This window comes from Phyllobates terribilis, unplaced genomic scaffold, assembly GCF_046119375.1.
Source record: "Phyllobates terribilis strain yellow unplaced genomic scaffold, ASM4611937v1 Scaffold_5__5_contigs__length_657084704, whole genome shotgun sequence".
NCBI lineage: Eukaryota > Metazoa > Chordata > Amphibia > Anura > Dendrobatidae > Phyllobates > Phyllobates terribilis.
In genome coordinates this window covers 633898718-633915654 of record NW_027362765.1, presented here as the reverse complement: position 1 = coordinate 633915654, position 16937 = coordinate 633898718, and the positions used below count along the sequence as shown (strand labels likewise).

Sequence of the window (16937 nt, the reverse complement as noted above, 5' to 3'; positions counted from 1 at the left end):
CCTCATTTCTTGGCTCAGCGCTCATCCCCCTGTCCCCAGTGCTCAAACCTCCTGTTCCCCAGCCCCTCCGTCCTTCGTGCCCGCTCCCAACATGACACAAAGCCCCCCACAGCTCCCACACCTTATTACCCAGCCATCCACGCCGATCACAGCCATGCCGCCCCGGGAGGAAGATGATGGGGTTGTATACCAGAAGGAGGATGATGGGGCCATATACCAGGAGGAGAATGGGGCTATATATACCAGGAGGATGATGGGGCTATATATACCAAGAGAAGGATGGGGCCATATATACCAGGAGGAGAATGATTAGGCTACATATAACAGGAGGAGGATGGAGCAACATATACCAGGAGAATGATAGGGCTATATTTTCCAGGAGGATGATGGGGCTATATATACCAGGAGGATGATGGGGCTATATATACCAGGAGGATGATGGGGCTATATATACCAGTAGGAGGATGGGGCCATATACTCCAGGAGGATGATGGGGCCATATATACCAGGCTGAACTAAATGGGGCATATTATACTGTGGGGCACTATATGATGCCATTATACTATGGTGCTCTATATGGGGCCATTATACTGTGGAGCAATATGTGGGGCCCATTATAGTATGGTTAACTATAGGGGCACTGTCAGGAATATTATAAAATATTAATATCAGGGAAATGTTTGTCCATATCTGCCTGACATAGATGTTCACCCCCCTCCCTTATTCCCCTTCTGCTCAGCACAAAAGCCCCAATTAGCACACGCCTGGGAAATAGTTTATGCAAACAAGGCCAGCCAAGGAGTGTTATAACTTCATTAGGAAGCAAGCATCTTTTCTCTGAAAGACGCAGGAGGTAATTAAAACGCAGGCTTAGACTAATTTGCGTGTAACTGTTGAAGCTGCTTCCCAAGCCTCAAAGGAAAATTTCTAGACGCACTGACTCTGATATGAAATATGAAATCTTGTGAGTTCCATAGGTCCGACAGTAACGGGACCCATATGTGTAGTGACCAAATCAGCCCAGGAATGTATAGGTAGTTTTCCAGGGCTGTAACCAAAATCAGGGAGCTGTAGCACAAAAACACCAGAATGGCAGACTGCAGCTATGTTATGTGTGATAACTAAATAAAGATAAAATCATAAGGGAAAAAATGGCGTAGTTTGCAAGCTTCTGCGATCAATGAGCAATGAGTTATCGCAGAAGTTAGCGTTTTTAATAAAAATGTACAGGCTGGAGACTGGCCCACATGATGTCACCACAAGGGGCGTGTGGCCAGATCTCCCCTTAGGTATAAGAGAATTTATGGAGAAGACAGGAGCACTCCTTGCCAGGGGGGAATGAGAATTATCAGCAACGGGTCCTGTTCAATAACAGCATATTCTAACTGGAGAGCCCCTCCTCCACCTATATTGAATCATCTCCACGATCGTATAGTGTAAGTTATCTTCTTTTTACCCTGTTTATTTTATGTAACTGCCTATGTATTTTAATGTCTCCCTTGTAACATCCTTGTATATATTTTTCCTAAACACTGCCTCCCTTTTGGATTAAATATAAAATTTAATAGTTCTGTTTCTTTTGTTCTGTAATCATTCCCTCCCCCGAAGCCATATACGCTACCAAAACGCAGGCGTCCAGCCAGGCCTTTATTATATTTTAAACTCGGCCGGTGGTGGCAGATAGTATTAATAATTGGGCTATCGTGAAGCTGACAGTGACCGTACGGAGGGTGTTAAACACGGATTCCAGGCTGTGGAACCCAGGGTGTTACGCCATACTCTCACTGGTCGCTTACCGATACCTACGTAGAGAGTAGTCTGCATCATGTGCTCGCGACTCCGGACGAAATACTGAAAGCGTGGCGGCACGGTGAGATATTGCGTGATCTTCCCGGTGTCGTTCCTGACTGTGTGTGGGTGGAATCCCTGACAAATTGGTGGCAAGCGGTGGGATATTACAGAACATCAGTGGCTGGATTGAGCAATCATTCCTGTCACTGAAAACTTGCACGGTTCTTGCGAGAATTCTGTGCAGAGTTTTAAGAAATCAGACTCCGTGTTTTAATATTTTTTTTCTGGAACATTACTATACGTGTAGTAGTTCCATACCCTCCCTGCTCTTGTTTTTCTATCCTATCTTTTATTTGGCAATAATGGCTACATGTGGAGAGCCCTGGTATCACCAGCAGACGAAGACCACTATCACTGCCCTCTGTGAGCTGAGGCAGATTGACCCCACGGGCAAAAACAAGGCCCAAATGATTGCTGAACTGTTGCAAGGTGATGCAGAGCCTGTCCGACAGCAGAGCCCTGATGATGGGGCGGCCAGCCAAGGCCCGGATGGCGCTGCTGCAGGGAACCCACCTGTGATTGCCAGCCATACCCGCAACCAGGGTAGTGTGGACCCCCACCTGCAGATGGCCTTGGAGCAGCTTGCCGCAGATGATCGTGATGGACGACTGCAGCTGATCCTGAAATTCCAGGAGCGAGTGAAGCGCCAGGCCCAAGCTGACCGGGAGGAGCGCCAGGCCCAAGCTGACCGGGAGGCTGCCGAGCGCCAGGCCCAAGCTGACCGGGAGGAGCGCCAGGCACAAGCTGACCGAGAGGCTGCCGAGCGCCAAGCTGACCGACAACACCAGCTGGAGCTAGCCCGGATTCCGAAGGAGTCATCCTCCACGCAGACCCGTGAGTCCAACAGTGCCAACTGCTTTAAACCCCGTCCTGAGCACTTCCCTGTGATGGAAAAGGATGGGGACTTGGACACATTCCTGCGAGGCTTTGAAAAGGCCTGCAGGCAGTATCAGCTGCCCACAGACCAGTGGGCTAGGTACTTAACTCCAGGGCTCCGAGGAAAAGCCTTGGAGGTGTTTGCTTCCCTCCCTCGAGAACAAGATGGAGACTATGAGGCCGTCAAGCAGGCCCTGATAAGAAAGTACCAGCTGACTCCGGAGGTTTACCGGAAAAAGTTCAGAGCCCTCCAACGTGGACCACATGACACCTACAGTGATGTGGTAGACGGGCTCAGAACCACTTTGAGCAGTGGATCCGAGGACTGTCAGTCACCACCTTCGAGGACCTGAAGGATCTGATGGTGAAGGACCAGTTTTTTCATTTTTGCCCAGTGGAAGTGAGGCAGTTTGTGCTTGACCGGGAGCCAAAGGAAGCCGCCAAAGCAGCCCAGATTGCGGATACCTATGAGGCCAACCGCACCCCAGAGGTGCGGAAGTCAGCTGCCGCTAGCTGGAAAGGGGGTAAGCCGACGACCACCCCCAGTGTTCCTGCCAGCTGGCCCTCAGCGGGTCCTGCCCCATCTTCCAGCACCTGGACTGCATTTGACTCCCGTAAGTGTTATACTTGTGACCAAACGGGTCACATCAGCCTTGTCTGCCCGGAGAGGCAGAAGATGAACCCCACACCTGAGGCCCCAGGGCCTACTGCAGCCATTCTTTTTGTGGGTGGGGTGGTTGGCCGGGCCCGGGAGAACTTACAACCCGTTACCGTGGGAAACACAGTTACTGTCGGCCTTAAGGACACTGGCGCAGAACGTACCCTGATCCGCCCTGAGTTTGTGTTACCAGAGGAACTCATTCCTGCGAAGACCCTGACTGTCACCGGGCTTGGGGGTGTTCGCCGTCCCATACCGATGGCCAGAGTTTTCCTGGACTGGGGTGCGGGGAGGGGGTTAAGGGAAGTGGGGGTGTCGGAGAATCTCCCCACTAATGTGCTATTGGGAACTGATCTGGGACGGTTAGTTGCCCGATACATTCCTGACAACCCTCCCAGATCTGATATGCCATGTAATGCCACTGTCAGTAATGTCAATGTGTTGTGTAATAAAAGTGTGTGTTGTGGTAAAGGGGAACTCAGCCACCTCGCCCCGCGCGGTGATGCTGCTGAGGATCCCCTAAAGCGAGCCAGTATAAGTGCTAAGGGCAAGGGGAGCAGGCATGGACACCAGGAAGCAGGTCGTCCCGTGCAGGTGACCAGTGTCACACCAGATGGTGACATGGTCAATGGTAGCTGCCGCATGACTAGCACGGCTCCAGAGGTGATGTGGAAGGATGGGGAGAAACACGGGGATCATAGGGAAAGTGGTACCGTGCCGACGACCAGTGTCACGACAGACTGACATGGCTGGTCATAGCTCCCCCCTAGAGAGCACAGCTCCCAAGGCAAAAGATATGGCAGGTAAAAAGGTAGACCGCATAAACAGGCGAGGTGACAGGAAAGTGTGTCCCCCTGTCTGTCAGGAGTATGGGAGGAAGGTACCCATAGCTTGTCAGAGGTGTGGGGAAAATGTATCCCAAACTGGTCAGGGTGATCGGAAAGCTGGACCCTCAGATTGGTGGGCAAGTGGATCTGCGGCTTGTTGGATCAGCAGGAAGGGTGGGCCAGGAGGTGGGCTCAAGGGGCGATCTGTAAATCACCCCTTATGCCACCTCAAAGAGGGGAAGATGTCAGGAATATTATAAAATATTAATATCAGGGAAATGTTCGTCCATATCTGCCTGACATAGATGTTCACCTCCCTCCCTTATTCCCCTTCTGCTCAGCACAAAAGCCCCAATTAGCACACGCCTGGGAAATAGTTTATGCAAACAAGGCCAGCCAAGGAGTGTTGTAACTTCATTAGGAAGCAAGCATCTTTTCTCTGAAAGACGCAGGAGGTAATTAAAACGCAGGCTTGCACTAATTTGCGTGTAACTGTTGAAGCTGCTTCCCAAGCCTCAAAGGAAAATTTCTAGACGCACTGACTCTGATATGAAATATGAAATCTTGTGAGTTCCATAGGTCCGACAGTAACGGGACCCATATGTGTAGTGACCAAATCAGCCCAGGAGTGTATAGGTAGTTTTCCAGGGCTGTAACCAAAATCAGGGAGCTGTAGCACAAAAACACCAGAATGGCAGACTGCAGCTATGTGATATGTGATATCTAAATAAAGATAAAATCATAAGGGAAAAAATGGCGTAGTTTGCAAGCTTCTGCGATCAACGATCGATGAGTTATCGCAGAAGTTAGCGTTTTTAATAAAAATGTACAGGCTGGAGACTGGCCCACATGATGTCACCACAAGGGGCGTGTGGCTAGATCTCCCCTTAGGTATAAGAGAATCTATGGAGAAGACAGGAGCACTCATTGCCAGGGGGGAATGAGAATTATAAGCAACGGGTCCTGTTCAATAACAGCATATTCTAACTGGAGAGCCCCTCCTCCACCTATATTGAATCATCTCCACGATCGTATAGTGTAAGTTATCTTCTTTTTACCCTGTTTATTTTATGTAGCTGCCTATGTATTTTAATGTCTCCCTTGTAACATCCTTGTATATATTTTTCCTAAACACTGCCTCCCTTTTGGATTAAATATAAAATTTAATAGTTCTGTTTCTTTTGTTCTGTAATCATTCCCTCCCCCGAAGCCATATACGCTACCAAAACGCAGGCGTCCGGCCAGGCCTGTATTATATTTTAAACTCGGCCGGTGGTGGCAGAGGGTATTAATAATTGGGCCATCGTGAAGCTGACAGTGACCGTACGGAGGGTGTTAAACACGGATTCCAGGCTGTGGAACCCAGGGTGTTACGCCATACTCTCACTGGTCGCTTACCGATACCTACGTAGAGAGTAGTCTGGATCATGTGCTTGCGACTCCGGACGAAATACTGAAAGCGTGACGGCACGGTGAGATATTGCGTGATCTCCCCGGTGTCATTCCTGACTGTGTGTGGGTGGAATCCCTGACAGGCACATTATACTGTAGGTCACTACATGGGGCCATTATACTTTGGGGAACTATATGGTGCCATTATACTGTGGGGCACCATATAGGGCCATTACAGTATGGTGCACTATATGGGGCCATTATACTGTGGAGCACTATGTGGGGCACATTGTACTGTAGGTCACTATATGGGGCCATTATACTGTGGTGCACTATAATGGAGTCATTATACTGTGGAGCACTATATGGGGCGATTATACGGTGGAGCACTAGATAGGACCATTATAGCGACGTAACTGCTCATCACAGCCGCCGGGTCTCGCAGAGCGCAACGGGACCCGGAATGGCCGCTGCTACAGCCTATGGAGTGTTGATCTCTGAACAAGGCTCCATTGCCTTTGGACGTCGGGTTCGGGGATTGTCGTGGGAATGCCATGGACTACGTCGGACCTGCTTGGGTTTTTTTTTTTTTTCAAAAATAAATTGGTGAACCAGGGAAAGTGTTGGGGAGTCTTTATTAAAGTAAAATTAATTTTTCTGTGTGTGTGTTTTTTTCTTTCTGGGTTAGTAATGGGGGTGTCTGATAGACACCTCTCCATTACTAACCACAAGGCTTGATGCCAGATGTGATTTTTAAGCTGGGGAGGGCCCAATAACCAGGGAAATTTCCAGCCTGATAATATAAACCCGCAGCTATCTGCTTTACCTTGATTAGTTACCAAAAGTAGGCGAGGGGGGAACCCACGCTGTTTTTTTTTTTTCATTTATTTATTAGGGTAAACACCCTTTAATGCCACATGAAAGGCACTAAAGAGTGCAAGTTTATTATATGTAGGGGCTTGTGAAATTATTTACTGTAAAAAACTTTGATGAGAATGCTGTTTTAATGTTGTGAGTAGTGATGGGCAAACCCATGACTGTTCGGGTTTGGCTAATTGAGCCGAACAGTTTTTTTAAAAGTTCGGGTTCGGGTACCAGAACAGTACCCGAACACGGACCCCATTCATTTGAATGGGGGAGCCGAATATCCCTGGTTTTCCACGCTGCCACTTGCAGGAAACAGGCTCTGATCGGCGGTAATAGCAGGTGTCAGCATGATGCCACAGCTGTGACAGTGACCCACGGTAAAAAGCTTACTGCGGGTCTTAGGCGCCGGCTGATAGTACTACTACCACCATCAGCCGGCGCCTCCTGCCATAGGAAACAGCGAGCGCAAGCACCACTGGATGGGAGCAGTAGTCTTTGCTCTACTGAAAGTAAAAAAAAAATGTTAAAATTATTAAAAAAAATGTTCACATAAAAATAAAACACATTATACTCACCTACACCTTGTCCCCGATGTTCGCCGCCCCTGCAAAAAATAAAAAAACACCATATACTCACCTTACACCTAGTCCCCGAATCCCATGATCACCTGTAATAAAAGTAAAACAATAAAGCAACCTCATCCTCACCTGCCTGCCACAGTCCAAATAGCGAAGGTCCCACCAAGATCCCATGAACACAGCGGGCCCATTATAAAATGTACCTGCTCTGTTAAGCAGCCGGCAATACACTGACTCGCTGCCCATGCACTGACCTTATTTGCCGGCAATACACTGAGCGTCAGTGATATAACAGCTCCCGATTTATGGCAAAGTGCGGATATCGGGTGTCAGCCCCTGGCTCTTGAGCAATACCATTCAGGACAGTGACATTATCAAATGCCCCTTTTAGGGTTAAGTCCCTGAACTGGGCGGTTCCAAAGTTTCCTCCGGACACCTCCAGTTCAGGGATGTTGGCCTCCAGGGATGCTGCCTCATTCTCATCCCCAACCAGTACACAAAAAGGAAACGCGGCGGCAGCGGCCTGTGATGGGGTTTCTTCAGGAACGAACTGGTTGTTGTCCAGACTACCTGCCTTCCTCCCTTTCTCCCACAAGTCCCAAAACAAGGCAAAGTCTCGCCCTATTATAACAGGGTGCAACAGGTCATTGACTACGCCCACCTCATGGGACTCGATGCCACAGTTTGTGTCTATGACCACTCGGGCCACAGGATAGTTCTTAATGTCCCCACGGATACAACGGACGCCTACCTTTTTCCCCAGAATCAGCCGATGAGGAATTGTGGCCCTCACTAGGGTTACCAAACTCCCCGAGTCTAACAGAGCAGTCACTTGCACTCCATTCACTGACACGAGGCACGACTGCGGTCCCTCGCCTGGTTGAGGGACAGCACTGCAGGCAGGATGGTTCGCCCATCTCTAGTTGTGAGTCAAGATTTCTCAGATGTTACCAAAAAAAGGTTGGTACAAAAAAATTAGAATAATGAGACAAGGGGAAAATATGCGTGATTGGGTTAACTGACTCAGTGACAGGAAACAAGTTATTAACCCCTTCATGACCGGGCCATTTTCCATTTTTGTTTTTTGCTCCCCTTCTTCCCAGGGCCATAACTTTTTTATTTTTTGGTCAATATGACCATGTGAGAGCTTGATTTTTGCAAGACGAGTTGTAAGTTTGAACGACACCATTGGTTTTAACACATGCTCAACTGGAAAATCCGAAAAAAATTTCCAAGTGCGATGAAACTGCAAAAAAAAGTGCAATTCCACAGTTGTTTTTTTACCATGTTCCCTAAATGCTAAAAATGACCTGTCATTATGATTGTCCAGGTCATTAAGAGTTTGTAGATATCAAACATATATAGGTTCTTTTTTATTTAAGTGGTGAAAAGAAAAATTGTTTAAAAAAAGGCGCCATTTTTCGAGACGCATAGCGCCTCCATTTTTCGGGATCTGGGGCCGGGTGAGCTTATTTTTTGTGCGCCGGGCTGATGTTTTTAGTGATATAATTTCAGTGTAGATATGATGTTTTGATCGCCTGTTATTGCATTTTATTGCAATTTAACGGCGACCAACAAACTTAATTCTTGCGTGTTGAATGTTTTTCATTACGTCGTTTACCGATCGGATTAATTATTTTTTATATTGATAGATTGGGCTATTCTGAACGCGGCGATATCAAATATGTGAATATTTGATTTTTTTATTGTTTTATTTTGAATGGGGCGAAAGGGGGGTGATTTAAACTTTTAGATTTTCTTTATTTTTTTAATATATATATATATATATATTTTTACATTTTTTACTTTTTGCATGCTTCAATAGTCTCTATGGGAGACTAGAAGCTGCACTTATCTGATTGCCTGTACTACACACAAGATATCATCAGTTTGCCTGTGTGTAGCAGAAATGCTCACTTGCCGACCACTGGGCGCAGCTCATAGCAATCTGGCAATGACAATCTCCTGCAGACCCTGGGTTGTAATGCCAACCCATTGGCGACCCGCGATCATGTGACGGGGTCGCCAATGGGCGGAGCCAGTGATGTGCATCCGGTTTGCGTGAGTTAAATGCCGCTGTCAGAGATTGACAGCGGCATTTAACTAGTTAACAGACATTGGTGGATAGCGATTCCACCCTCGGCTGTTAGGGGCATCTGTCAGCTGTATAGATTAGCTGTCATGTGTCCGGAAAGGTGCGGGCTCAGCGCCAGAGCCCCTTGAGCTGAGGAAACAAAATGTACAGTTATGTACTAAATAATAAAACACTGGGTAAAACAATTACTGAAAAAGACGGGTGTATTGGTGTTCCGCAAACTCAACTGTAGGGACCAATGACAGGCATGTTCCGCTAAGGCAAACAAAATCATGGGATGATTTCAAAGAGGCTCATGATAAGAACATAGTTTTGCCTCTATATAGCTCACCAGTCAGGCCACTCTTGTAGGTTGGCACCAAAAATTGTACACTGTATTCTAAAAAGGACATACAGCACGTGCAGAAAAGAATAACCAAGTTTATTATGGGAATGGGTGGATAGCAGTAATAAGCCAGTTTATTTAAAGTGGAGTTATACAGTTTAGAAAAAAACTAATGCTCAGGGGTGATCTTATTAGGGTATGTGCACACGATCTGGAGCAGCTGCGGATTTGATGCTGCATGTTAAGCAGCATCAAACCCGCAGCGTCCAGATGTTACAGCATAGTGGATGGGATTTTCAGAAATCCCATGTCCACTATGCCTATCTGGGCACCTGCGGATCTCCCGCAGAAAGGGACATGCGGCGCGTCTTTCCAGACCACAGCATGTCATTTTCTCTTGCGGGTCCGCATGCGGGCTTTCCCCATAGGCTTACCTCTATGAGGAAAGTCCACAGGTGAAAAAAAAAATAAAAATGTCACCGCTCATTTGCATAAAGAGTATCGTTGGCACATACCCTTACAGTGTACAAATATATGAAAGGACAGTACGGAGACCTTTCTAATGATTTTTTAATACCTAGGACTGCAACTATTACAATGGGGTATTCTCAACGGCAGGTCTGGGCAAAGAGCAGCCCTTTTCTGTCCATGTTCGATGCGTGGGGGTTTGTGGCACTGTGATTGAATTACGATGAGATGCAGGTCAAGTACACACAGAATGTTGCACACTGTGTACACCTCACTTCAGAGGCTATTCTGTCTCCATGGCTGTGCTGAAAGTATAGGGCACTGTGAGACTGCCTCTTCACCTTACTTACAAGGGCAATGTCCACAGATAGATTTAACTTGACCACAGGATGGCACGTTGATAAAGATTCAGAAGAAACTTTATTTTCCTTGCAGATGATGAAGAAGAAGAGAGGGGTTAGTTAGATAACAGCCACATCAGAGGGGGACAGAGAGAGAAAGGACAATCTACTTAGAAAAGCGAACATTACTGCAATGAAACAGCAATACAAAGCAACTGTAAGAAGTCCAATATAGTCTGTGAAATTCCCAATCATGGGACATAACACTCCCCGTCTGAAACCTTTAGATTTCACGATTAATTTGACATGATGTTCTTTGATGATGTCATCGTTGACCTGAAATATAAAAAAGAAACACAGGCATGCAACAATAACTAAAACATTTGTAAGTCCAGATTTCCAGTTGGTAGCGTGTAGTCCACAACAATAGGATAATCCGAGTCCAATTGGAAACCCATCTTCAGATTGGGGAAGCCACAACATGCCAACACTTCCACCAACCCAACAATCCACTGGTGAAAGTTCCAATGTCCCAACAAAGCTGGAGGCATATGGCGGTAAGTTCCCCGCCGTAAGCTGTGTCCAGTAGCAATGTTCTTCATGTGATTCCTTCTCTCATGAAGCACTTTGGCGGTATAAGTCAGGTGAATACCAGCCTGCACAACCGATGAACAGCTCGAGAAGCGGCCAGAGTGATGACGCCTCAGCTTCAACTTTGGTGTCACTGATATGTAGCGTGTAGAGATGGCTGGTCTGATTTCTCAGTCAGCTACTGGTTTGTCAAGTTCAAATGTGCTGCCAGCATTGACAGAACAAGGGTCCTCAGGAACAAAACTTGGAGACGACAGCCAAGTGTTGTCACAAAGGCTAGATGTAGCCATGAGTCCTGTTTCTGGGTAAGTTGGATGCAAGTCAGTGGTGATGTGGTGCCACGGTTCAGGAGGGACTTCAGCAACCTCCTCCGCCAGTACAGCAGGACAAAGACCAAGTCTTGGTGCAGTGTGATCAAGCCTTGAGGCTAGTTCGGCCCTGTCCAGGACAAATCCACAATGTACCTTGGTGATGACTTCTGAGGTCTTCAGGTAAGGTACTGCAGCTATGACCTTTGTAGCTGCGTCACAGAATATGTGGACTTCTCTTCTAGTGGCGGCTGAAAGAGACTTTAAGGCATAACAAGATAGGAATGAGATGGGATGTTCTAAGATCTTCGGAAACGTCTTCCATGTCTCCCACCTTTGTAGTATCTGGGATGGTAGTGGAGTGTTCCAATTCGTGTTCTCAGCGGTCAACTGTCTCAACAGTATCTTGCTTTGAATGGTGATGGGTGCTGTTAACCCGAGAGGATCGTAGATGCTGTTCACAACAGGCAAGACTCCTCATTTGGTGAAGGGTTTATCGCAGACTGACACCTGGAATGAGAACTGTTTAATGTCCCAAAGCAGACCAAGGCTGCGTGGCATAGAAGGTACCCTTTAAGCTCGCTGTACGGTCCTCAGATGGAAATGCCCTCATTACTAGTGTTGAGCGAATTTGTTCGGCATTTCAAATTCAGGTTCGTGTTCGGGGTTCCGGCTTGTTCACGCCAAAAAATCAGCTCCGCCCATGAACATCCCTGATTTGCCACGCTGTCACGCAAATGTTACTGCCACGCAAACACTACTCATTACCACCTGGCTGATGGAGATGATCTTGTGAGGTCTGAGGTTTGCTGCCGACAACATTTCCTGTATTCTAGAGAGCAGACCAGTTGCCTCTTTACTTGTGGGTATAAGCACATCATCTACATAGAACTTCTTCTCCTCGGATAGACGAGCATCAGATCCATACTCTCTCTCTCACCTTCCTGGGCTGTCCGTCTCGGTCCATAGATTGCCACAGCAGGTGAGGGTCTGTTCCCAAAGACATGTACCTTTGTCCGGTAGTCTATGACCTTGTTGTGAACGTCATTGTCCTTGTGCCGTAGGAACCTGAGGTAGTTACCACTGTCTTCTCTTGCAAGTACCAGCCTGTTGTCTTCACTTGTGGAATTGAACAATGTTGATCTGAGGTTGTCATCACAGGATGGGAATATGTTCATGTTGTCAGGGGTTTCTTGCTGCTACTTACTGTCACTCAGCAATGATGTGGGCATGGCTGAAAGTAAGTGCTGCAACCATTTGGCAAGACATGAGAAGGTCCTTGTAGGTCTCTTTGTCCTTTCCATGCAAGCATCACCTATGATAACCCAGAGTGCCCAGAGTGTAGGGGTTAGCGTATCCCTAAGTCAAACAGATCAAAGAGTTCTGATCTTGCAAGGGATCGGTTGCTCTGATCGTCCAGAACGGAGTACATCTTTCCCTTTTTCTCTGGTTGACCCTTAGGATGCACGTTCACCAGAAATATCTTCTCACAGGACTTGTCACACAGGTCTTCTGCACAGACTTTTGTACATAAAGAAGGATATTGTGGTGGGACTTGCCACTTTCTCTGCATTCTCCCTGCCATGCCTTGTGGTGGGGGAAGGCGTAAGCAGTGCAGAGTCAGGTGGAGATGCATGGAGTGCTTGTACGTGGTCCTCACTGTCGCACTCAAAACACTTAGAGATTTTACAGTCTTTAGCAAAGTGTTCAGAAGAAGCACATCTGTAACATACCCCAAACTTCTTTAGAAGCTCCTTGCGTTCCTGGAGGGGTTTCTTTCTGAAGCCAATGCACTTCTTTAGAGGATGTGGCATCTTATGAATGGGACACATACGATTAGTATTTTCAACCTTTTCACATACCTCGCTTTTGTCTGGAGCTGGTGAAGGTGTGGGGAGAACATCAGCCTTCTTCACTGACACCGAACTGCTGTGGTTTCTGTTGCTTGAAAGTGGACTTTTATACTTGAGAGGGAATGAACCAGGGCCGCTGGATTCTCCACAGAAAAAGCTTGAGTCAGTCTTACACTCTGCAATATTTTCGATAAACTCACAGAAGTAGGAAAATGGAAGAAAGGAGACTTGGTTTTATCTTTTGTACTTTGAACCAAGTGTGCTCACCTATCTTGGATATTGAATGGTAGCTTAGAAACTATTGGGATTACCCCACGAGTAGTGTCCAGGTAGCTGAGGCCAGGCAGGTGCGTGTCTGCTTTGGCCAACTGAAGCTCTAACAGGTGGTCACTGAGCTCTTGGAATTTTAAACTGTCCTTATTGGATATTTTTGGAAAATCCTCTAGTTGTTTGAACAAGGCGTTTTCTATGGCCTCAGGACTACCATAGCTTTGTTCTAGTCTCTCCCATGCAGCAGTGAGACCAGCCATTGAATTACTGATGTGGACAGATCTGAGTCTCTTGACCCGTTCTGTGGATTGTGGCCCAAGCCACCTGATCAGCAGGTCTAGCTCTTCAGCAGCGGTGATGCTGAGGTCACTAATTGCGGTTTTAAAGTCACATTTCCAACCTCTGTAGTTTTCAGGTTAATCCTCAAACCTTGGTCGACCGGTCTTAGTTAGTTTGCGGCGAATCATGCACCTCGCAAAGGCAGACATGTCAGTATTCTCTGATTTTGGAAAGACAGTTGCTGGCTGGGTAGCATTGTTCATACAGTCTGTGGCATTTTGACCTAGGAATGCAGGAAAGTATGGTGCAGCGTAGATGTTCAGTCCAATAACTGGCTTAATGTGCATAGTTTCTGCCACACAGAGCTTGAACTCTGTGGCTGACCGGAATGTGATGACTTGCCTGCATATTGGCCTGCACGGGTGCTTCAGTGTGTAGGGTTTGATTAGGTGCAGGGGCTGGTACATTCTGGTGCATGAAGGAGGATCAGGGTGAAGGGTTGGCAACATGTTGTACTGACCTCGAATGCAGGATGCTGATATATGTTCTGCGTCCTGTTGACTTAGAGAATAGTCTCTTGTACGCTTAAGAGGGTCTTCGGTATTGAAATCACTTAAACTGATGCTGTCTCTTTGCCTGCCACTGGTTGCTTGTTCCAGGACCTTTAACCTTGCCATGGCTGAGGCGTGTTCACATTCCTCTTCTAAGGTCTCTATTTCTGCCTTCATGAGTGCTGCTTCGGCTGCTGCGCTCACTTCCATTTCTGCCTTCTAAAAATGCAGCTTCTGCTTCCATCTTAGTTTTCCTTTGCGTAAAAGCGGCTTGCACCTTAGTAGCCTCAGCTTCTGCACATGCTCTTATAAGCTGTTCACTGAGGGTTGAACACTTTGAAGAGCGTGACTTAGATGACTGCCTGGCTGAGCCAGAAATGAGAGATGACATCTCGGCCAATAGTACAATTCTTGGCTCTGTCTTGGCTTTAATACCACGCACCATGCAATCTCTCTCAGAGTTAAGTTGTTGGAAAGCTTGCAGCTCTTTACAGGAAACAGATGTAATAAGTTTTTGTAGAACTGTGACATATTCATCTGTTCTTTTAACATACAGTTGATAATCTGAACACAGTTGTATAACCGCTCCCTCTGGTGGTAGTTCAAGAGAAGCAGGCTGAGAGAAGTTGTTAATGTGACCCAGCAGTTTTTGCCATAAGTCTGCTATAACACAGGAAAGTTCATATTTAATGGTTTCAAAGTTCTCTCTAACCTTCCATGTAGGTTTTGTAGGACGTTTAGCCTTCACACTGGATGGTGGATCAAGCTCCATACATTCTTCATCTAACATGCAGTCTTCCCCTCAGCCATAATAATTCACAGGGAGGAGCACTGGATGAGCTCTTATATGCTGAGAGCAGATGCTCTGTTATGTGTTCTGTAGATTTATAAAAGCTGTGGCTGGCTTTACAGATGAATCTGGCAAAGTCTTTTTACTATTCAGACTCCATGGCTGTGCTGCAAGTACTGGGAGCTGTGAGACACTGTTTCCAGACTGCCTCTTTACCTTACTTACAAGGGGAGGTCCACAGATAGCTTTAACTCGACCGCAGGATGGCTCGTTGTGAAGATTCAGAAGAAACTTTATTTTCCTTGCAGAAATCTTGTTATAGTGCATACAGCAGCAGGTAAAAATACTTTCTCAGAGACAGGCTAGGAGCACACAGGCTTCTATGGTGGTTAAGATGGAGAATGAGAAGAAACATGAAGAAGAAGGTAGGGGTTAGTTACATCACAGCCACATCAGAGGTGGACAGTGAGAGAGAAAGGACAATCTACTCAGAAAAGCAAACATTACTGCAATGCAATGAAACAGCAATATATAGCAACTGTAAGAAGTCCGATTCTGTCAGATAATACTCAGTTTCTTCCTGAAAATGATTGCAATCACAAATTCTTTGGTATTATTATCTTCATTTAATTTGTCTTCAATGAAAAAACACAAAAAGAATTGTCCTAAAGCCAAATTGGATATAATTCCACACCAAACCTAAAAAAAGGGTTTGGCACGGTTTGAAAAATCATGTGATGCTTCTCTAATTCGTGTAATTAACAGCACCTGTAACTTACCTGTGGCACCTAACAGGTGTTGGCAATAACTAAATCACACTTGCAGCCAGTTAACATGGATTAAAGTTGACTCAACCTCTGTCCTGTGTCCTTGTGTGTACCACATTGAGCATGGAGAAAAGAAAGACCAAAGAACTGTCTGAGGACTTGAGAAACCAAATTGTGAGGAAGCATGAGCAATCTCAAGGCTACAAGTCCATCTCCAAAGACCTGAATGTTCCTGTGTCTTCTGTGCGCAGTGTCATCAAGATGTTTAAAGCCCATGGCACTGTGGCTAACCTCCCTAGATGTGGCCGGAAAAGAAAAATTGACGAGAGATTTCAACGCAAGATTGTGCGGATGGTGGATAAAGAACCTCGACTAACATCCAAACAAGTTCAAGCTGCCCTGCAGTCTGAGGGTACAACAGTGTCAACCCGTACTATCCATCAGCGTCTGAATGAAAAGGGACTGTATGGTAGGATACCCAGGAAGACCCCATTTCTTACCCTGAGACATAAAAAAGCCAGGCTGGAGTTTGCCGAAACTTACCTGAGAAAGCCTAAAGCGTTTTGGAAGAATGTTCTCTGGTCAGATGAGACAAAAGTAGAGCTTTTTGGGAAAAAGCATCAACATAGAGTGTACAAGAAAAAAAAAAAAAAGGCATTCAAAGAAAAGAACACGGTCCCTACAGTCAAACATGGCGGAGGTTCCCTGATGTTTTGGGGTTGCTTTGCTGCCTCTGGCACTGGACTGCTTGACCGTGTGCATGGCATTATGACTACCAACAAATTTTGCAGCATAATGTAGGGCCCAGTGTGAGAAAGCTGGGTCTCCCTCAGAGGTCATGGGTCTTCCAGTAGGACAATGACCCAAAATACACTTCCAAAAGCACTATAAAATGGTTTGAGAGAAAGCACTGGAGACTTCTAAGGTGGCCAGCAATGAGTCCAGACCTGAATGCCATAGAACACCTGTGGAGAGATCTCAAAATGGCAGTTTGGAGAAGGCACCCTTCAAATATCAGGGACCTGGAGCAGTTTGCCAAAGAAGAATGGTCTACAATTCCAGCAGAGCATTGTAAGAAACTCATTGATGGTTACCGGAAGCGGTTGTTCGCAGTTATTTTGGCTAAAGGTTGTGCAGCCAAGTATTAGGCTGAGGGTGCCAATATTTTTGTCTGGCCCATTTTTGGAGTTTTGTGTGAAATGATCAATGATTTGATTTTTGCTTCATTCTCTTTTGTGTTTTTTCCTTGC

General features: G+C 46.4%; 1 pseudogene; it reads left to right on the top strand.

Annotated features, from left to right (window-relative positions):
• Nucleotides 1–10398, top strand: part of LOC141271675 (uncharacterized) — a 65962-nt pseudogene extending 55564 nt beyond the window's left edge.
• Nucleotides 10399–16937: the final 6539 nt, after the last annotated feature.